The 20,325-nt window shown below is 40.0% G+C and overlaps 1 long non-coding RNA gene across 3 annotated transcripts in view; it reads left to right on the top strand.

Moving 5' to 3' along the window:
* The window catches only part of LOC115856871 (uncharacterized), a 233,437-nt gene that overhangs the window by 113,513 nt on the left and 99,599 nt on the right, over positions 1-20,325 (top strand). For all 3 annotated transcript variants that reach the window (XR_004041039.2, XR_009559890.1, XR_009559889.1), the window contains one exon: positions 18,659-18,866. This is a non-coding gene — a long non-coding RNA (uncharacterized lncRNA). The remainder of the gene's footprint in view (positions 1-18,658; positions 18,867-20,325) is intronic.

Here is a 20,325-nt window from a genome sequence, read left to right as displayed (position 1 = left end):
AATCTCTAAAATATACAAACAGCTCATGGAGCTCAATATCAAAAAAAACAACAATCTAATTAAAAAATGAGTGGAAGACCTAAATAGACATTTCACCAAGGAAGACATACAGATGGCCAAGAGCCACATGAAAAAATGCTCAACATCACTGATTATTAGAGAAATGCAAATCAAAACTACAATGAGGTATAACCTCACGCCTGTCAGAATGGCCATATCAGAAAATATAGAAACAAAAAATGCCGGAAAGGGTGTGTTGAAAAGGGAACCCTCCTGCACTGTTGGTGGGAATGTAAATTGATACAACCACTATGGAAAACAGTATGGAGTTTCCTTAAAAAACTAAAAATAGAACTACCATATGACCCAACAATCCCACTACTGGGCATATACTCTAAGAAAACCATAATTCAAAAAGAGACATATACCACAATGTTCATTGCAGCTCTATTCACAATAGCCAGGACATGGAATCAACCTAAATGTCCATCGACAGATGAATGGACAAAGAAGATGTTGCACATATATACAATGGAATATTACTCAGCCATAAAAAGAAATGAAATTGAGTTATTTGTAGTGATATGGATGGACCTAGAGTCTGTCATACAGAGTGAAGTAAGTCAGAAAGAGAAAAACGAATACCGTATGTTAACACATATATATGGAATCTAAAAAAAAAAAAAATGGTACTGATGAACCTAGTTGCATGGCAGGGATAAAGATGTAGACATAAAGAATGGACTTGAGGACACAGGGTGGGAAGGGGAAGCTGGCGCGAAGTGAGAGTATCATGAACATATATACACTACTGAATGTAAAATAGGTAGTGGGAAGCAGCATCATAGCACAGGGAGATCAACTCGGTGCTTTTTGATGACCTAGAGCGGTGGGATAGGGAGGATGGGAGGGAGGCTCAAGAGGGAGGGGATATGAGGACATGTGTATACATATGGCTGATTCTCTTTGGTGTACAAGAGAAACTAATACAGTATTCTGAAGCAATTATACTCCAATAAAGATGTATTAAGAAGAAAGAATAATTTAAAAAAGACAACAACAGAACAAAATGAAAAAAGAATATTAGTAGTAATAATGTTTTCCTGTGGCCTCAGCTGTCAGTGTCCTTGCCCCCACAGGGAGTCACAGCCAATCCCTGCCTCCCCAGGAAGTCCTCCAGTACTTCTAGGCAGGTCCCTGGATCTGCTGTGGGCACTCTGGGGCCAGCTCAGACTCTGATCTGGCCTTACCGCAGCATGTACTTGCCTCCAAAGTCCACAGCCTCAGTTGTGGGAACACTCGTTGTCCGTTCAGATATTTCACAGATGCACGGTTTACCAAGCCGATTGTAGACTTAATAGGCTGCTCCTGAGGCTCCACAGAGATTTCCCTTTCTCCTCTTTGTTCGCACTGCCCCTGGAGCTCAGCTTTGGTTTTGGCCCCACCTCTGTGCTTTAGGTGGAAGGTTACGTTGTTTATTTGAGATTTTTCTTGGTTCCCGAGGTAAGATTGTATTGCTGTCAATGTCCCTCTTAGAACTGCTTTTGCTGTCTCCCATAGGTTTTGGACCGTTGTGTTTTTGTTGTCACTTGTATCTAGGTATTTTTTGATTTCCTCTTTGATATCTTCAGTGATCCATTGACTATTTAGTAACATATTATTTAGCCTGTATGTGTTTGTTTTTTACAGTTTTTTTTTTTTTTGTAGTTGATTTCTAATCTAGTAGCATTGATGTTGGAAAAAGTGCTTGATATGATTTCAGTTTTCTTACATTTACCGAGGCTTGTTTTGAGGCCCAAGATGTAATCTGTCCTGGAGAATGTTCCGTGTGCACTTGAGAAGAAAGTGTATTCTGCTGCTTTCGGATGGAATGCCCTATAAATATCGAGTCCATCTCTTCTAATGTGTCATTTAAGGCCTGTGTTTCCTTATTGATTTTCTGTCTGGATGATCTGTCCATTGGTGTAAGTGGGGTGTTAAAATCCCCCACCATTATTGTCCCCCACTGTCGATTTCCCCTTTTATGGCTGTTAGCATTTGCTTTATATATTGAAGTGCTCTTATGTTGGGTGCATATATATTTACAATTGTTATAGCTTCTTCTTGGATTGATCCAAGTGTCCTTCCTCCTCTCTTGTAACAGTCTTTATTTTAAAGTCTATTTTGTCTGATATAAGTATTGCTACTCTACCTTTCTTTTGATTTCCATTTGCATGGAATATCTTTTTCTCTCCCCTCACTTTCAGTCTGTATGTGCCCCTGAGTCTGAAGTGGGTCTCTTGTAGATAACATACATACAGGTCTTGTTTTTGTATTCATGCACTCAGTCTATGTCTTTTGTTTGGAGCATTTAATTCATTTACATTCTAGGTAATTATTGATGTGTATGTTCCTGTTGCCATTTTCTTAATTGTTTCGGATGAGCTTTTTCTGGTCTTTTTTTTTTCTTCCCTTCTTCTTTTGTTCTGTTATGGTTTGACTCTCTTTAGGGTTGTGTTTGAGTTGCTTTTTCTTTTTTGTTTGTGTATCTATTTAAGTTTTTGATTTGCAGTTCCCTTGAGTTTAGATATAGCAGTCTGTATATGTACAATGTTGCTTTAAGTTGCTGTTCTCTTAAGTTCAAATGCAGTTGCCATTTCCTGCATTTGTGCTCTCCTATTCTGATGGTTGCCTCTTTTGATATCATATTTGTGTGTGGATGATTTCCTCCTTTTACTGTATGTTTGCCTCTACCAGTGAGCTTTCTCCACCTAGAGAAGTTCCTTTAGTATTTGTTGTAAGGCTGGTTTGGTGGTGCTGAAGTCTCTTAGCTTTTGCTTGTCTGTAAAGCTTCTGATTTCTTCTTCAAATCTGGATGATAGCCTTGCTGGGTAGAGTAGTCTTGTTTGTAGGTTTCCCTTTCATCACTTTAAATATATTGTGTCACTCCCTTCTGGCCTGCAGAGCTTCTGCTCAAAAATCAGCTGATAACCTTATGGGGATTCCCTTATATATTATTTGTTGCTTTTCCCTTGTTGCTTTTAATATTTTTTATGTATTAATTTTTTTAGTTATGTGTCTGAGCTTCCTCCTTGGGTTTATCGTGTATGGGACTCTCTGTGCTTCCTGGACTTGGATGACTCTCTCCTTTTCCATGTTAGGGAAGTTTTTGGCTTAATCTCTTCACATATTTTCTCAGGCCCTTTCCCTTTCTCTTCTTCTTCTGTGACCCCTATGATGCGAGTGCTGGTGTGTTTAATGTCCCAAAGATCTCTTAAACTGTCCTCATTTCCTTTCATTCTTTTTTCTTTATTCTGCTCTGTGGGGATGATTTCCATAAATCTGTCTTCCAGCTCACTTATTCGTTCTTCTAGCTCAGTGATTCTGTTATTGATTCCTTCTAGTGTGTGTTTCATTTCGGTTATTTTGTTGGTCATCTCTGTTTGTTTGTTATTTAAATCTTCTAGCTCTTTGTTAAACATCTCTTGTATCTTCTCGGTCTATTCCTCCATTCCTTTTCTGAGATCTTGGATCATCTTTAATATCATTACTCTGAATTCTTTTTCAGGTAGATTGCTTATCTCCTCTTCATTTAGTTGTTCTTGTGTGTTTTTATCTTGTTTCTTCATCTGTAACATATTTCTCTGTCCTCTCATTTTATCTAACTTTCTGTGTTTGTGGTCTCCTTTCCACAGGCTGCAGGATCGTAGTTCCTCTTGCTTCCAGTGTCTACCTCTTGGTGGGTGAGGTTGGTCCAGGGGACTGTGCAGTCTTCCTGGTGGGAGGCACTGGTGCTTGCCCTCTGGTGGGTAGAGCTGGGTCTTGTGCCTCTGGTGGGCAGGGCTGTGCCAAGGGGTGTGTTTTGCAGTGACTGTGAGCTCAGTATGACTTTTGGCAGCCTGTCTGCTGATGGATGGGACTGCGCTCCTATCATGTTGGTTGTTTGGCCTGAGGCATTCCAGCACTAGAACCTGCAGGCTGTTGGGTGGGTCTGGGTCTTGGTGCCAAAATTGGGACCTGTGGAAGAGCTGATGTCAATCAGTATTCCCTGGAGCCTCTCCTACCAGTGTCCTTGCCTCCAAAGTGAGCTGTAACTGACCCTCGCTTCCCCAGGAAACCCTCCAAGACCCCTAGGTAGGTCTAGCCCAGTTTTCTATGCAGATACTCCTCTGTGGTGGGTCTTTATGCACATGAGACCTTGTGTGTGTCCTTCAAGAGTGGAGTCTGTGTCCCAAGCCCTGTGGAGCTCCTGCACTCCAGCCCTGCTGGCCTTCAAGGCTAAATGCTATGGAGGTTCTTCCTCTCAATGCCAGACACTCAGACTGTCTTGGAGGGCTATTTTTATTTGAGAACGTCCCTGTGTAACTTGCATGGGTTTAACATTTTTTGGTGCAAGGGCTGTTTTTAGTATGGATATCTGCCACCTCTTTTCTCAGTGTATGCTGGCCATTATCCCCTTGATAAGGGGGTGTGACATGTTGTGGTGTCCAGAGCCTGTACTGGATATTGAGCAGGGTCTTCCATTTGCTCTGTGGTTGTCACTGACCTGTCAGGGACAGGGTGTGCTCCCTAGTTGCTGGAGTAGAAGCCCCCAGATCTGTTTCTTAGCTGTGTTTCTGATCTGCAGTACAAGGTAGGTGGGATTGGAGCCCTCCCACTGGGAGAGAAGCCACTGAGTATTCTTCCTCTGGAGCACACTCTGGTAAGTGTGCTCTGTTGTGTCGCCTTTCACCCGTTGTTAGAGCTCTCAGATTACACTGTTGTTGGCGCTGCTCTCAGCCCCATCTTAACTGTGAGTATGCCTGCAGTTGGCCCTGGCATCTCTCCGGCATAGTTCTCAACAGTCCACCAGTGTAGATCCACTGAAGTCAGGTCCCAGGATTGCAATAATCATGGATCTGGACCTGCTATGGGCACTTTGGAGGCAGCTCAGACTCTGGCCTGGCCCAATCCCCACGTGTACATGCCCACAAAGTCCACAGCTGCTAAAGCTAGATCCATCTCAGCCGTGGGAGCACTCATTGTCCATTCAGATGTTCTGCAGGCGCTGAGTTTACAAAGCCCGTCTTAGGGGTGTAAATCCGCAGTTCACTCAGCCACAAGAGAGATTTCAGTTCTTCTTTCTTAGTTGCACCGCCCCTGGGGCTCAGCTGTGGTTTCAGTCCCACATGTGCTTGTGGGCCAGCCACAGGCGTCTGCTCCCGAGGGTGCTCCAGAGTGCATGAGCCTGCCTGAACAGGAGTGGGCAGAGTAGGTGGCGCCTGGGGGCATGCGAGCCTGCCCTAGGAGGGTGGGGGTGGGGAAGGCAGTAGCTGGGGGCTTGTGAGCGCCCCTGCCCCAGCAGAAGCCCTTCCTAATGCCCACAGAGGCAGGGGCTGGCGCGTGGGGAGAGAGCCTGCATTGGTGGCCTTGCCCTTTGTCTCTCAACAGTGGCGCTTCACTTCTATGGCAGTCCAGGCTTCCTCCACGAGAATTCCCAGTTGTGGAGCTCCTCACTCCTGTCCTGTCAGGCTGTCTCCTTGCAGCCAACAGCAGTCCTCTCCCTGAGACTGCTCTCAAAATCCCACGTTCCAGCACCTAGCTCCCGTCCGTGATGGTGGACACATGTCTCAGGCTGGGGCATGCAGAGCTGTGGCACAGACCCTCTGTGTAGGTCTCACTCTGTCCTTCTTGCCACAGACTGGTTGCTGTACTCTCGTCTGAGCCCCTGAAGCTCCCATTCTCCCCCAGCTGATCTCCATGCTGGTGATGGGACTCCCCTGGGTATGGGAACCTCTCCTTCAGCTCCCCGCCAGGGGCACAGATCCTGTCCTGCTTCCTCTCTCTCTTTTCCCTTCTTTCTTTCATCCTACCCAGTTACATGGGGATCTTTCTTGTACTTTTAGGTGCCTAAGGTCCTCTGTTAGTGTTCAGCAGGTGCTCTGTGAGAATTGTTCTATTTGTAGATGTATTCCTGATGCATTTGTGGGGAGAAGTGAATTCCATGTCCTCCTACACCTCCACCATCTTGACTCTAGAAATGAATTTTCTAGAAGAAAAAACTATGATGAATTCCAGGTAACTGATTTCAGATGAGATCCTTAAGTAATAAAATACCATTAGGTTTAGTAGACTCACAAACATGAGACTACAAAGGACTCTGAGATAATAGGCAGATGACATCAGAAACAGAAATACTATGCAAGACCATGACCTTGAATTTTGGTTAGAGGAAGAAGGTGAGGACATTCTAGACACTGAGGGCTACAACCAAGACAAATAGTAGCAAGGCAAAACAGTTTTTAAAAATAATTCTGATGTATATTGGGAGGGACAATAGTGAACTTAACATCAGGAAATAACAATTTCTAAGATTTTATTTGTTGCTTCTGATCTTGATCTAGTACTTGAGTTCTACGCTTCTGTTAAGGTGCTTAGTAAACCCCCACAATCAACCAAGGGCCAGGCTATGATAAGGGTTTCCATTTTAAACAGATTCAAGTAAAATTGAACCGGAAAAAGAAATAAAGTTCATTTAAGGCACTGCTGTGTTTTTAGAAGGACCTGGGTTATGGTGGAAGAGCAGAGTAGCAGTAAAGAACAAAGGCTCAGATATCAAATAGACATCATTTCCTCCGCTTCCTTACTATGTGACTTCGGCTGGGGCTATGACTTCACCGATACGACCTTTGATAGACCTACAGTTAGCTTTAGTAGATATCACCAGTTTTCGAAAGCCGTTTTACTATCCTATACCCCCACCAGCAATGTCTTAGAGTTCCAGTTCCTCCACACCCTCACCAGCATTCTGGTGAGTCTGTTTTATCCTTTATATTTAGCACTTTCTGTGTCCTCTTTAAGAAATCTTTTATAACTCAGTGGCTTTATTTTAAAGTTTTTATCTTTAATTCACCAAAAATTTATTTTAATAAGAGATATGAGGTAAGGATCCAAGTCAGTTTTTTCCCAAATGCTCTTTCACTTGTCCAAAAACGTTTCTTAAAGACTTCCTATTTTAAATGCCACCTTTAGGGAATTTCCAGTCACAATGACTTCTTAAGTTTATGATATGAAACGCTCCAACACTTGGCGATGTTCAATAAAATATTAAAGCATCAAAAGACAGAGGTAAACTTCGAAACAAATCAATATCTCTGTGGACCAAACATAGAATAGAAAAGCAAAATGGTAAGTGGAGCTGAAGTCAATGTCCTTCTGTGTTGTGGATTTAAAAAACAAAAGAGCAGTATTTGCCATGAGTGTAGCTCCTGTGAGATAAGGAGTACTTCAGGTGCTCCCTCTGAACCAGGGATGTGAATCCCAGATGACAACGTGAATTGAGGGGCTGGAGTAAGCGATCTTTTCATGAAAGAAGTCTGGGGGGAAAAGTTTCTGGTCACTATGTTGGGCTGTGCCTTTCAGGAAAACTCAGGATACATTTGGAAGATGATAAATTCCATAACCAGAGCAGAACCAAGCTTCTTGTGAGCTTTGTGACAGCATCAGGGATATTCCCCATATCAACTTCCTGGGGTAGAAATCCTAACATGCCGTTATCAGACATCATTCTCAACTGGGGAATCAGGATTTGGGTGGAGGTAAACATAAGCCTACCTGGTTAGGGATTGGATTGAACACTGAAAGAAGAGAGGTGGGATAGAAATAAACCTCAAAATAGCTAAAAATTCCAAACAGAGGAACAAGTTTACTCATCTGAAAGAAACCAACCAAATTAGCAATCACAATATGAATTCACTCTAAACAGAATTGATTTCTTAAGGTAAATATATTTAAGGTGCTCAAGGAGGTAAATAAGGAATAATTTCAATAAAAAACAAAAGATGAAGAATGAAGAAATCACTTCTAGAATGAAGACGACCACAAAGCATAAATGCAAGAATGCAGTGAAGTGATTGTGAAACAACAGAAGGAAATAAAATATTGGTTATAATTAAAGAAGTAGAAGAAAAGAACTGGATGAAGATAACATTGAAGGGAACACAGAGTGAGTTAACATTCATAAAAGCAAATAGAAGATAGAAATGAGAAGATTAAACATTAAATAAAAATGAAAAATTAGTTTAAAAGAGTTTGAAGGAGAAAGAGGGAGATACAAGATAAAGGAGTTCTAACACATGCATGACTGTAGTCCCAGATAAGAAAGCAAAAAGAAAATAGAACAAATATTTAAAGATATAATTTAAGAAACACTCTCAAAATGAAAGTTCTTAATCTATTTCGTATTGAAAGGGCCACACTCTTTATGTTGGACAAAACTGACCCAAAATGAATTTTACCCTAGTAAAGTTATCAGATTCCAAAAAATAATGAACGAAAATAATGAACGTATCCTTCAGATAGTCAGGCATAAAGTTTATGTCACTTATAAGGAGAAAAAATATCAGGCTTACATCAATGACTTAGGTTGTGTTCCCTGAGAAGCAGTTGCTAAGATGGAGTTAGGAGTGCAAATAACACCTTGGAAAGGAAGAGGAAGAAGCTCAACTGGGCAGGGAGAGAGAGGGGATTAGTCTATGATATTGACCTGACTGAGTCTTTGTCAGCCCTATGAGGGGCTCCAGAGCAAAGATCTCCTATTAGAGGATTCCTGCATTTGTCGGGCATTGGCTAGGCACTGGTACCACCACCTAGTCCAGTCATTGCTGGGAGTGCCTGAGAAGAATATGCATGCAGCTACTGCTGCTTTGCTCAGTCATTCCCCAGGCACTGCACTGGGAAAAGCATGACCTTGATTCAAAAGCTGAAGCAGACCCTGCTGAAATTAACAGCTGGCAGTTGTCAGCTGACCTCACTGGGCAGCAGATTCTTTCATAAATAAGAATCTAAGCAGTGCATCTCCATGCCCGCCACGGTTCACCTTTTGTATTATGCCCATGAATAATACAAAGCAGCTCCTCCAGGGCTCCAGTGGGCCTCTATTCCTAAGGGGAAACTTAGAATAGGGAAATTAGCAGGATGAACTACAACCTCACTGTTACAAGTTGGTCTCAGTATTACAACGGGTACACATTGTCTCCAAATTCCACTTTCATTCTAAGTTCCTTTCACCTTCAGCTACCAGCTCTGCTTGTTTCACTGACTTGCCTGGTAGGGTGACCTCAAACAGATCCTCATTGCTGAGGGACCTGGGTCCTTGCTAACCATACTCATCTCAGGCTAAGGATTGCCCTTGACAATTAAGTCACATTTGGGCAAGAAAATACCAAGAGATGCCCAATTGTGTCACCTGAATTTCACACATGTTCCTTTTTGCCCCACTGTGTAGCAGACACCCTATTTTCTTTTGTTGTTCAAGGGGTCATTATCCCCTGACAAGGTGGTGACTCCTCTTACAAGGAGCCTAAAGTACTCATGTTGCAGCTGTAGCTTGTAGCTCCAGAATACCAATTTGAAGGAATTCTTGCTATATCTCCTGATGAGAGTGTTCTCTCTTTGAGGACCAGGACCTCTAACTCTGTGGAGCCCAGATTTGTGGAGCTGGGAAACACAAGCTCCCCTGGATTCGTGAAAAGTGATGGTAAGTGGGAGCCCCTCCTGCTTCCACTCTTTGTCTCCTGGATGCTGTGTCCTACTGAGGACACAGGCACCACATAAAGGTCTCTGATTCAGTGTGTATACCATGATCTAGAGGGTGGCTCCCCATCCTTGAAGGGTATTGCCTTTGAGGTATTGCTTTAGCTTTACCATTCAGCAGTCTTTTCCAATGATCTATATTAGGTTGGCAGCTTCTAGATGGTACAATAAATGATACAACAGGTGGATCCCATGGACCTACTTCTACACTCCCTTTATTGTAAAGTGGCTTCCCTGGCTGGATGTATGTTGTGTGGGATTCCATGCCTATGGAATAGGTATTCCTTAAGCCCTTAGATAGTAGTGCTGGCTGAGGCCCTGAGAGAAGTAAAAGCAAACCCACATGTGGAATAGGTATCATCAATTCCTATGAGAAAAAACAAAAACAAAAACCAGCCCGCCCTTCCAGGATGAAATGTACTCAACATTACATCTAGTGGCTGGTCACCATGTTGAAGGCTCAGTATTGGTGTCTGTTGCTTGCAACTTGCACATTTAGAGGCAACAGTAGCTATATCAGCCTTGGTTAGAGTCTGGGATGCTGGCCCCATGAATAGCCTCCATCTCTGCCACTCTGGTAACTTTATTCATAGGCCCATTGAACTGCATGGCCTATGACAAAAATGGAGTAATATTAACTCACCAAGTCATTTTGTTTACTTGGTGGTTTAATGCTCTTTCCATGATTGATGCTTCCTGGTGAATGCTACTGTGTGATGCAAAGATCTTTACACTTCATGTCTACTCTCATAGGCCTATCCATATGCCTTGTCCTAGGGCTCCTTGTCTTTCATTCTTACCTTTCAGATCCCTGACCAATAGGCCAGGCCATTTGTCACTGCCCATTAGTCCATACATATTCTTACCATAAGCCACTTCTTCCATACAGAGTGAATGACCACTGCCTGAAGCTCTGACCATTGGGAAGATTGTCTCTCTCCACTGTCTTTAAAGTTTGCCCTTGAATGAGGCTGTAATGCAACTACCATCCATTTTGGGCTTGAGTCTAGCCATTAATTACCTCAAAGTTCAGGTTTTATCCACCTCCTTCACATGCTTTACATAGGTGTATTGTATATGGGTGTATTGTACATGGGTTGTACATATGCCATAGATATGAGCAAGGGAGGGCGCTGGTGAACTATAGTGGATGATATGGGGGTCTGGTCTACCTGCTCATGCAACTTAAGTGTATCCTTTGGTACTGCTCATGATTATCCTTTATGTCCTATTTATATCTTATAATGGATTACTAGTAGGCCAAGTTAACTTTATGACTTGGGTTCAGCAGTTCTGGATATACAGTCACTAGGTATCCTGTGGTCATATATTCGATCTGTCAGGTTCCAGTATCATGCCGGAAGGTGTTTTTTAAAAATCATGTAATTTTATGCTACAGCAGTCATGGTTGCTCTAGGACCTCAGGGTCTACGTTGTGATTCTTCCCCTAGATCTTGCTACAAACACACTGCACCCTTTATCACAACTGATACCTACAACACCCTATGGTCTACTGGACTGTATGACTCAAGTGGCTGAGCCACTTGCACTACAGCCTGTACCTTCTACAGAGCTCTTTCCTGTTCCTGGACTCATTCAAAACTGGCAGCCTTCTTTATTACCTAATGTGTGGGCCAGAGCACTATTTCTAGTCATAGAATATGTTACCTATAGAACCTGAAAAGGTCTAATAGGCATTGTACTTCCTACAAAGAATGACAGCTTTTCCTTTTCCTTTCCAGCTTTTAAGACCTATTTCTTTCTCTCACCTAATTGCATCAGCTACTCTATAATACTGCAAAATAATAGTGGTGAAAAGTGAACTGCTGAAAACTTCTTGGCTTGGTACATTTTTAGGGGGAAGAGTGGCTCTTTGATAATTAAAAAATTTTTTTCTTTTTCTGTGGTACTTAATTCATTTAGATTTGCTCTCTCCTCTGGAGGTACATTTTCATGATTTTTTCCTAAAAATTCATCCATTTCAATAATATTTTAAATATATAGAGTTAAACAAAGTAATTTGCTTTATATTTCCTCTGAATCTGTTATTTCCCCATTGTTGTTCTTTCAGTTTTATTGAGATACAATTGACATACAGTACTGCATATTTTAAGGTGTATAGCATAATGACTAATATTCATTATAAAATATTATTTCCCCATCCTAATTTTTATATTTATGATTTCTACCTTTTTTCTTGTTTAGACAACTTATTAGCTAAATGGTGTGTTGGTGCCCCCTAATTTCATTTTTTTTTTAAACTTTTTATTTTATATTGGGGTATAGCTGATTAAGAATGTTATGTTAGTTTCACACGTACAGCAAAGTGATTCAGTCATACATATACATGTACCTATTCTTTTTCAAATTCTTTTCCCATTTAGGTTGTTACATAATATTGGGCAGAGTTCCCTGTACTATACAGCAGGTCCTTGTTGGTTATCCATTTGAAATATAGCAGTGTGTACATGTCAATTCCAAACTCCCTAACCATCCCACCCCCCAACCCGTACCCCCTGGTAACCATAATATCGTTCTCTCAGTCTGTGAGTCTGTTTCTGTTTTTTTTTTTTTTAACATCTTTATTGGGGTATAATTGCATTACAATGGTGTGTTAGTTTCTGCTTTATAACAAAGTGAATCAGTCATACATAAACATATGTTCCCATATGTCTTCCCTCTTGCATCTCCCTCCCTCCCACCCTCCCTATCCCACTCCTCCAGGCGGTCACAAAGCACCGAGCCGATATCCCTGTGCCATGCGGCTGCTTCCTACTAGCTATCTACCTTATGTTTGTTAGTGTATATATGTCCATGCCTCTCTCTCGCCCTGTCACAGCTCACCCTTCCCCCTCCCCATATCCTCAAGTCCGTTCTCCAGTAGGTCTGTGTCTTTATTCCTGTCTTACTCCTAGGTTCTTCATGACATTTTTTTTTCTTAACTTCCATATATATGTGTTAGCATATGGTATTTGTCTTTCTCTTTCTGACTTACTTCACTCTGTATGACAGACTCTAGGTCTATCCACCTCATTACAAATAGCCCAATTTCGTTTCTTTTTATGGCTGAGTAATATTCCATTGTATGTATGTGCCACATCTTCTTTATCCATTCATCCGATGATGGGCACTTAGGTTGTTTCCATCTCCGGGCTATTGTAAATAGAGCTGCAATGAACATTTTGGTACATGACTCTTTCTGAATTTTGGTTTTCTCAGGGTATATGCCCAGTAGTGGGATTGCTGGGTCATATGGTAGTTCTATTTGTAGTTTTTTAAGGAACCTCCATACTGTTCTCCATAGTGGCTGAACCAATTCACATTCCCACCAGCAGTGCAAGAGTGTTCCCTTTTCTCCACACCCTCTCCAGCATTTATTGTTTCTAGATTTTTTGATGATGGCCATTCTGACTGGTGTGAGATGATATCTCATTGTAGTTTTGATTTGCATTTCTCTAATGATTAATGACGTTGAGCATTCTTTCATGTGTTTGTTGGCAGTCTGTATATCTTCTTTGGAGAAATGTCTATTTAGGTCTTCTGCCCATTTTTGGATTAGGTTGTTTGGTTTTTTGTTATTGAGCTGCATGAGCTGCTTGTAAATTTTGGAAATTAATCCTTTGTCAGTTGCTTCATTTGCAAATATTTTCTCGCATTCTGAGGGTTGTCTTTTGGTCTTGTTTCTGGTTTCCTTTGCTGTGCAAAAGCTTTGAAGTTTCATTAGGTCCCATTTGTTTATTTTTGTTTTTATTTCCATTTCTCTAGGAGGTGGGTCAAAAAGGATCTTGCTGTGATTTGTGTCATAGAGTGTTCTTCCTATGTTTTCCTCTAAGAGTTTGATAGTTTCTGGCCTTACATTTAGGTCTTGAATCCATTTTGAGCTTATTTTTGTGTATGGTGTTAGGGAGTGATCTAATCTCATACTTTTACATGTACCTGTCCAGTTTTCCCAGCAGCACTTATTGAAGAGGCTGTCCTTTCTCCACTGTACATTCCTGCCTCCTTTATCAAAGATAAGGTGACCATATGTGCATGGGTTTATCTCTGGGCTTTCTATCCTGTTCCATTGATCTGTCTTTATGTTTTTGTGCCAGTACCACACTGTCTTGATTACTGTAGCTTTGTAGTATAGTCTGAAGTCAGGGAGCCTGATTCCTCCAGCTCTGTTTTTCGTTCTCAAGATTGCTTTGGCTATTCAGGGTCTTTTGTGTTTCCATACAAATTGTGAAATTTTTTGTTCTAGTTCTGTGAAAAATGCCAGTGGTAGTTTGATGGGGATTGCATTGAATCTATAGATTGCTTTGGGTAGTAGAGTCATTTTTACAATGTTGATTCTTCCAATCCAAGAACATGGTATATCTCTCCATCTATTTGTGTCATCTTTAATTTCTTTCATCAGTGTCTTATAATTTTCTGCATACAGGTCTTTTGTCTCCTTAGGTAGGTTTATTCATAGATATTTTATTCTTTTTGTTGCAGTGGTAAATGGGAGTGTCTTCTTGATTTCACTTTCAGATTTTTCATCATTAGTGTATAAGAATGCCAGAGATTTCTGTGCATTAATTTTGTATCCTGCTACTTTACCAAATTCATTGATTAGCTCTAGTAGTTTTCTGGTAGCATCTTTAGGATTCTCTATGTATAGGATCATGTCATCTGCAAACAGTGACAGCTTTACTTCTTCTTTTCCAACTTGGATTCCTTTTATTTCCTTTTCTTGTCTGATTGCTGTGGCTAAAACTTCCAAAACTATGTTGAATAAGAGTGGTGAGAGTGGGCAACCTTGTCTTGTTCCTGATCTTAGTGGAAATGCTTTCAGTTTTTCACCATTGAGGATGATGTTGGCTGTGGGCTTGTCATATATGGCCTTTATTATGTTAAGGAAAGTTCCCTCTATGCCTACTTTCTGCAGGGTTTTTATCATAAATTGGTGTTGAATTTTGTCAAAAGCTTTCTCTGCATCTATTGAGATGATCATATGGTTTTTCTCCTTCAATTTGTTAATGTGGTTTATCACATTGATAGATTTGTGTATATTGAAGAATCCTTGCATTCCTGGAATAAACCCCACTTGATCATGGTGTATGATCCTTTTAATGTGCTGTGGGATTCTGTTTGCTAGTATTTTGTTGAGGATTTTTGCATCTATGTTCATCAATGATATTGGCCTGTAGTTTTCTTTCTTTCCTACCTCTGTGTCAGCAATCAGCCTGAATTAGAAACTTCATAAAGTCCTCTCAAGGCTTTTCTGAGTCTGTACCTTTCCCTTGGTCTGTACAGTGACTTTCTAAATTCCCCTTTATATGTGGTTGCTTCTGAATATTCTAGTCTTTAAATGTCTGGCTCCACAAGGTGGGAGAGACAAAAATGAAAGGGGGGAAATGGACCCACCCTTTAAATCTCCTAGAAGCCACTTAGCTGAAAGGGATGGGCTTGCAGCAGTGGTGGTGAGGGTTGCAACAGTGGCTCCCCATCTCTTTGTCTATACCTTTGCAATCAGAAGCAGAAATCAGCAATCGGAGCATAGATCCTTGATACTGGAGGACAGGGTTTTTATTGCCTACATTGGCTCTGGCAAGTTACCTGCAAGCTGTTCCTTGAACATGTACATGGCTGCCTGCCACTGGTTTAGGGAGTGGGCAATGGGTAGCTGCTACTGAGCTAAGTGCTGAAATTGGCCTAAATTATTGTAATTTACTGTCCAAGTCTTCCCATGGAAGCTGCAAGCCTTTTAATTGACTCCAGAGTTCCAAAACTTATATCAAGCAGATTCTTCCAGGACAAATGTTGTCTAGGTATGGAGATTAATTCCTGGTGCTTCCTACTCCACCATCTTACCATAACTCTCCAGTTCTGATTCATTTTTGTTTAACCATTCTTCTTTCCATATATCTCTCTATTCTCTCATTTTTATTATAAACAGCAAGAAAAAATTAAGTAGTAATCTCAGCAGATTGTTTGGGAATCTCAGGTAGGTCACCCAGTTCATTCAACACATATCCTGCTTTCCATGTTAATGAAGGCAACAGTGTTGCTAAGCTTTCTGCCACTCATTAACAAGGATCCCTCTTTTTCTATATAACCACTAACATGTTCTTCACTTCTTTTGTGCCCTTAATGGCAGCATCCTCAAAGTCCATATTTCTACTAAGAGTCTATTCAAGGCAATTTAAGCTTTCGCTAACATGCTCCTCAAAACCTTTCCAGCCTCTGCCCACTGTCTGCTTCCAAAGCCAAGGCAGCACCCCAGTTCCACAGTTATGAAAATCTGTATTATTTATCTATTGCTATGTAACAGATTGTCCCAAAGCTGTGTCTTTTTAACAATCATTTATCATGCAGTTTTTGTGGGTGAGGAATCTGGTGTGGCTGAGCTAACTCCTCAGGCTCAGAAACTCTCATAAAGCTGCAATCAAATTGTTGGCTGCTGCTGCAGTCATCTTAAGGCTCAAATGTGGGAAGATCCACTTCCAAACTCACTCACATGCTGTTGGCAGGCCTCAGGTTCTCTCACTGGCTATTGGCTAGAAATAATCAGCTCCTTGCCATGTGGGCCTCTGCAAAAATCAGCTTACAGTGCAGCAGTTGGTGTCCCTCAGAGTAAGTGAGGGAGAAAGCAAGAGAGTGAATATGATGGAAGCTAGAATTATTTGTAATTAAATCTTGGAAATAATATCTCATCACTTTTGCCATATTCTTTTGGTTAGAAGAGAGTCACTAGGTCCAGCACACACTTAAGTGGAGAGGATTACACAGGGGCATCAATACCAGGAAGCAGGGATTATTGGGAGCTATTTTAGAGTATAGTTACCTTTTTTTATTATAAAGTATTCCTTTTACTTTAATCCTTTTTTGCTCTGAGTGCTTGTTTCCCACGATCTTCACCAGTAAGGTGTATAAGCAACTTTGGATGTAATATGTCAAGTTTTTAGTTTAATTTCTTTTAGGAGAGGTTGTGCATATTTCGTGTAGCATACTACTAATGAATAAATACCATTAGTAATTTATTTTTTCTGTTCATATCTTTGGGTAATTTTCTCTTGTGTTATTGTTTTTTAGATTGTTTTATTATTATTATCATTATTATTATTATTATTATATGAGGAAATTAGCCCCTTGTCTGTCTTGCGTGTGGTTAATATCTTTCTCATGTTGTCATTCATCTTTTGATTTTGTTCATGATGTTAGTGCCAAGTAGATTTTTTTTTAAGTATAGTTGATTTACAATGTTGTGACAGTCTCTGTTGTACAGCACAGTGACTCAGTTATACACATATATACCTTTTTTTTAACATATTCTTTTCCATTATGGTTTTATTTCAGGGATTGGATATAGTTCCATGTGCTGTACAGTAGGACCTTGTTGTTTATCCATTCTAAATGTAATAGTTTGCATCTACTAACCCCAAACTGCCAGTCCATTCCTCTCCGTCTCCCCCTCCCCCTCGGCAACCACAACTGTGTTCTCTATGTCTGTGAGTCTGTTTCTGTTTTGTAGATAGGGTCATTTGTGCCATATTTTAGATTCCGCATATAAGTGATATCATATGGTATTTGTCTTTCTCTTTATGATTTCCTTCACTTAATATGATAATCTCTAGTTGCATCCATGTTGCTGCAAATGGCATTATTTTGTTTTTTTATGGCTGAGTAGTATTCCATTGTATACATGTACCATATCTTCTTTATCCATTCATCTGTCGATGGACGTTTAGGTTGTTTCCATGTCTTGGCTATTGTGAATAGTGCTGCTATGAACATAGGGGTGCACATATCTTTTTGAATTATAGTTTGTCCAGGTATATGCCCAGGAATGGGATTGCTGGATCATATGGTAGTTCTATTTTTAGTTTTCTGAGGAACCTCCATACTGTTTTTCATAGTGGCTGCACCAACTTACATTACCACCAACAGTATAAGAGGGTTTCCTTTTCTCCACACCCTCTCCAGCATTTGTCATTTGTAGACTTTTTAATGATGGCTGTTCTGACCAGTGTGAGGTGGTACCTCATTGTTGTTTTGATTTGCATTTCTCTAATAATTAGTGTTGTTGAGCATCTTTTCATGTGGCTACTGGCCATCTGTATGTCTTCTTTGGAGCAATGTCTGTTTAGGTCTTCTGCCCATTTTTTGATTGGGTTGTTTGTGGTTTTTTGTTGAGTTGTATGAGATATTTGTATATTTTGGAGATTAAGCCCTTGTTTGTGACATCATTTGCAAATATTTTCTCCCATCCTGTAGGTTGTATTTTGGGGTTTTTTTGTTTGTACATTTGTTTTTTATGGTTTGCTTTGCTGTGCAAAAGCTTGTAAGTTTGATTAAGTCCCACTTGTTTATTTTTGTTTTTATTTCTATTGCCTTGGGAGACTGACCTAAGAAAACGTTTCAATTTATGTCAGAGAATGTTTTGCCTGTGTTCTCTTCTAGGAATTTTATGGTGTCATGTCTTATGTTTAAGTCTTTAAGCCATTTTGAGTTTATTTTTGTGCATGGTGTGAGGGTGTGTTTTAACTTCATTGACTTACATGCAGCTGTCCAATTTTCCCAGCACCACTTGCTGAAGAGACTGTCTTTTTCCCATTTTATATTCTTACCTCCTTTGTTGAAGATTAATTGACCATAGGTGTGTTGGGTTATTTCTGGGCTCTCTATTGTTTTCTGTTGATCTGTATGTCTGTTTTTGTGCCAGTACCATAATGTTTTGATTACTGTAGCTGTATAGTATTGTCTGAACTCTGGGAGTGTTATGCCTCCTGCTTTGTTTTTTTCCCCCTCAGTATTGCTTTGGCAATTCTGGGTCTTTTATGGTTCCATATAAATTTTTGGATTATTTGTTCTAGTTTTGTGAAAAATGTCATGGGTGATCTGATTGGGATTGCATTAAACCTGTAGACTGCTTTAGGTAGTATTTCTATATTAATAATATTAATTCTTCTAATCCAAGAACATGGGATATCTTTCCATTTATTTGAATCCTCTTTAATTTCCTTTATTAATGTTTTATAGTTCTCAATGTATAAGTCTTTCACCTCCTTGCTCAGGTTTATTCTTAAGTATTTTGTTCTTGTTGCAATTTTTTTTCTTTTTTTTTTTTTTTTTTTGGCAGTACACGGACCTCTCACCACCGCGGCCTCTCCCACTGCAGAGCACAGGTTCCGGACGCGCAGGCCCAGCGGCCGTGGCTCACGGGCCCAGCCACTCCGCGGCATGTGGGATCATCCCGGACGGGGGCATGAACCCGCGTCCCCTGCATCGGCAGGCGGACTCTCAACCACTGTGCCACCAGGGAAGCCCCGTTGTTGCAATTTTAAAAGGTATAGTTGTTTTTACATTTGCTTTCTGATATTTCTTTGTTAGTGTAAAGAAATGCATCTGATTTCTGAATGTTAATTTTGTATCCTGCTACTTTGATAAATTCATTTATTATATCTAGTAGTTTTTGTGTGGAGTCCTTAGGGTTTTCTGTGTATAGTATTATGTCATCTGCATATAGTGACAGTTTTACCTCTTCTCTTCCAATTTGGATACCTTTTCCTGTCTGATTTCCTTTTCTTGTCTGATTGCTGTGGCTAGGACTTCCAATACTATGTTGAATAGACGTGGTGAGAGTGGGCATTCTTGTCTTGTTCCAGATTTTAGTGGGAAGGCTTTCAGCTTTTCACCATTGAGTATTATATTGGCTGTGGGTTTGTCATAAATGGCTTTTATTATGTTGAGATATGTTCCCTCTATACCCACTTTGGTAAGAGTTTTTGTCATGAATGGATGTTGAATGTTGTCAAATGCTTTTTCTACATTTATTGAGATGATCATGTGATTTTTGACTTTTGTTAATGTGGTGTATTACATTGATTTGTGTACATTGAACCATCCTTATGAACTTGGGATGAATCCCACTTGGTCATGGTGTATGATCGTTTTTATGTGTTGTTGGATTTGGTTTGCTTATATTTTCTTGAGAATTTTTGCATCTATATTCATCAAAGATATTGGCCTGTAATTTTCTTTTTTGGTGGTATCTTTGTCTGGTTTTGGTATCAGAGTGATAGTGGTTTTATAGAATGTCTTTGGGAGTGCTCCCTCCTCTTTGATCTTTTGGAAGAGTTTGAAAAGGATTGGTATAAGTTCTTCTTTGTGTATTTGGTAGAATTTGCCTGTGAAGCCATCTGGTCCTGGATTTTTGTTTGTAGGGAGTTCTTTTTTTATTTATTTTTTATTACAGATTCTATTTCATTTCTAGTGATTGATCTGTTCAAATTATCTATTTCTTCTTGATTCAATTTTGGTGGGCTTATGTTTATAGAAAGTTGTCCATTTCTTTGAGGTTATCAAATTTGTTGGCATATAATTGTTCATAGTATTCTCTTATTATTTTTTTAAATTTCTATGGTATCAGTTGAGATTTCTCCTTTTTCATTTCTTATTTTGTTTATTGGGTTGTCTTTCTATTCTTCTTGGTGACTTTGGCCAGAGGTTTGTCAAATTCATTTACCCTTTCAAAGAACCAGCTCTTGGTTTTATTGATTTTTTCCCTATTTTTCAAAATCTCTTTATAATTTTTTTCCTCCCTGATTTTTATTATTTCCTTCTTTCTGCTGACTTTAGGTTTTGTTTGTTCTTCTTTTCCTAATTCTTTTTTAAATATAATTCAATGATTTTTACTTTATTTATAGAGTTGGCCAAAAGCTAAATGTTATTTTATTTTTTTAAAGTTTTTATTTAATATTGGAGTACAGTTGATTAACAGTGTTGTATTAGTTTCAGACACACAGC

Source organism: Globicephala melas, chromosome 19 (assembly GCF_963455315.2).
Source record: "Globicephala melas chromosome 19, mGloMel1.2, whole genome shotgun sequence".
Classification (NCBI taxonomy): Eukaryota; Metazoa; Chordata; class Mammalia; order Artiodactyla; family Delphinidae; genus Globicephala; species Globicephala melas.
Note: the sequence above shows the minus strand (reverse complement) of the source record. Positions and strands in the feature narration are given on the sequence as shown.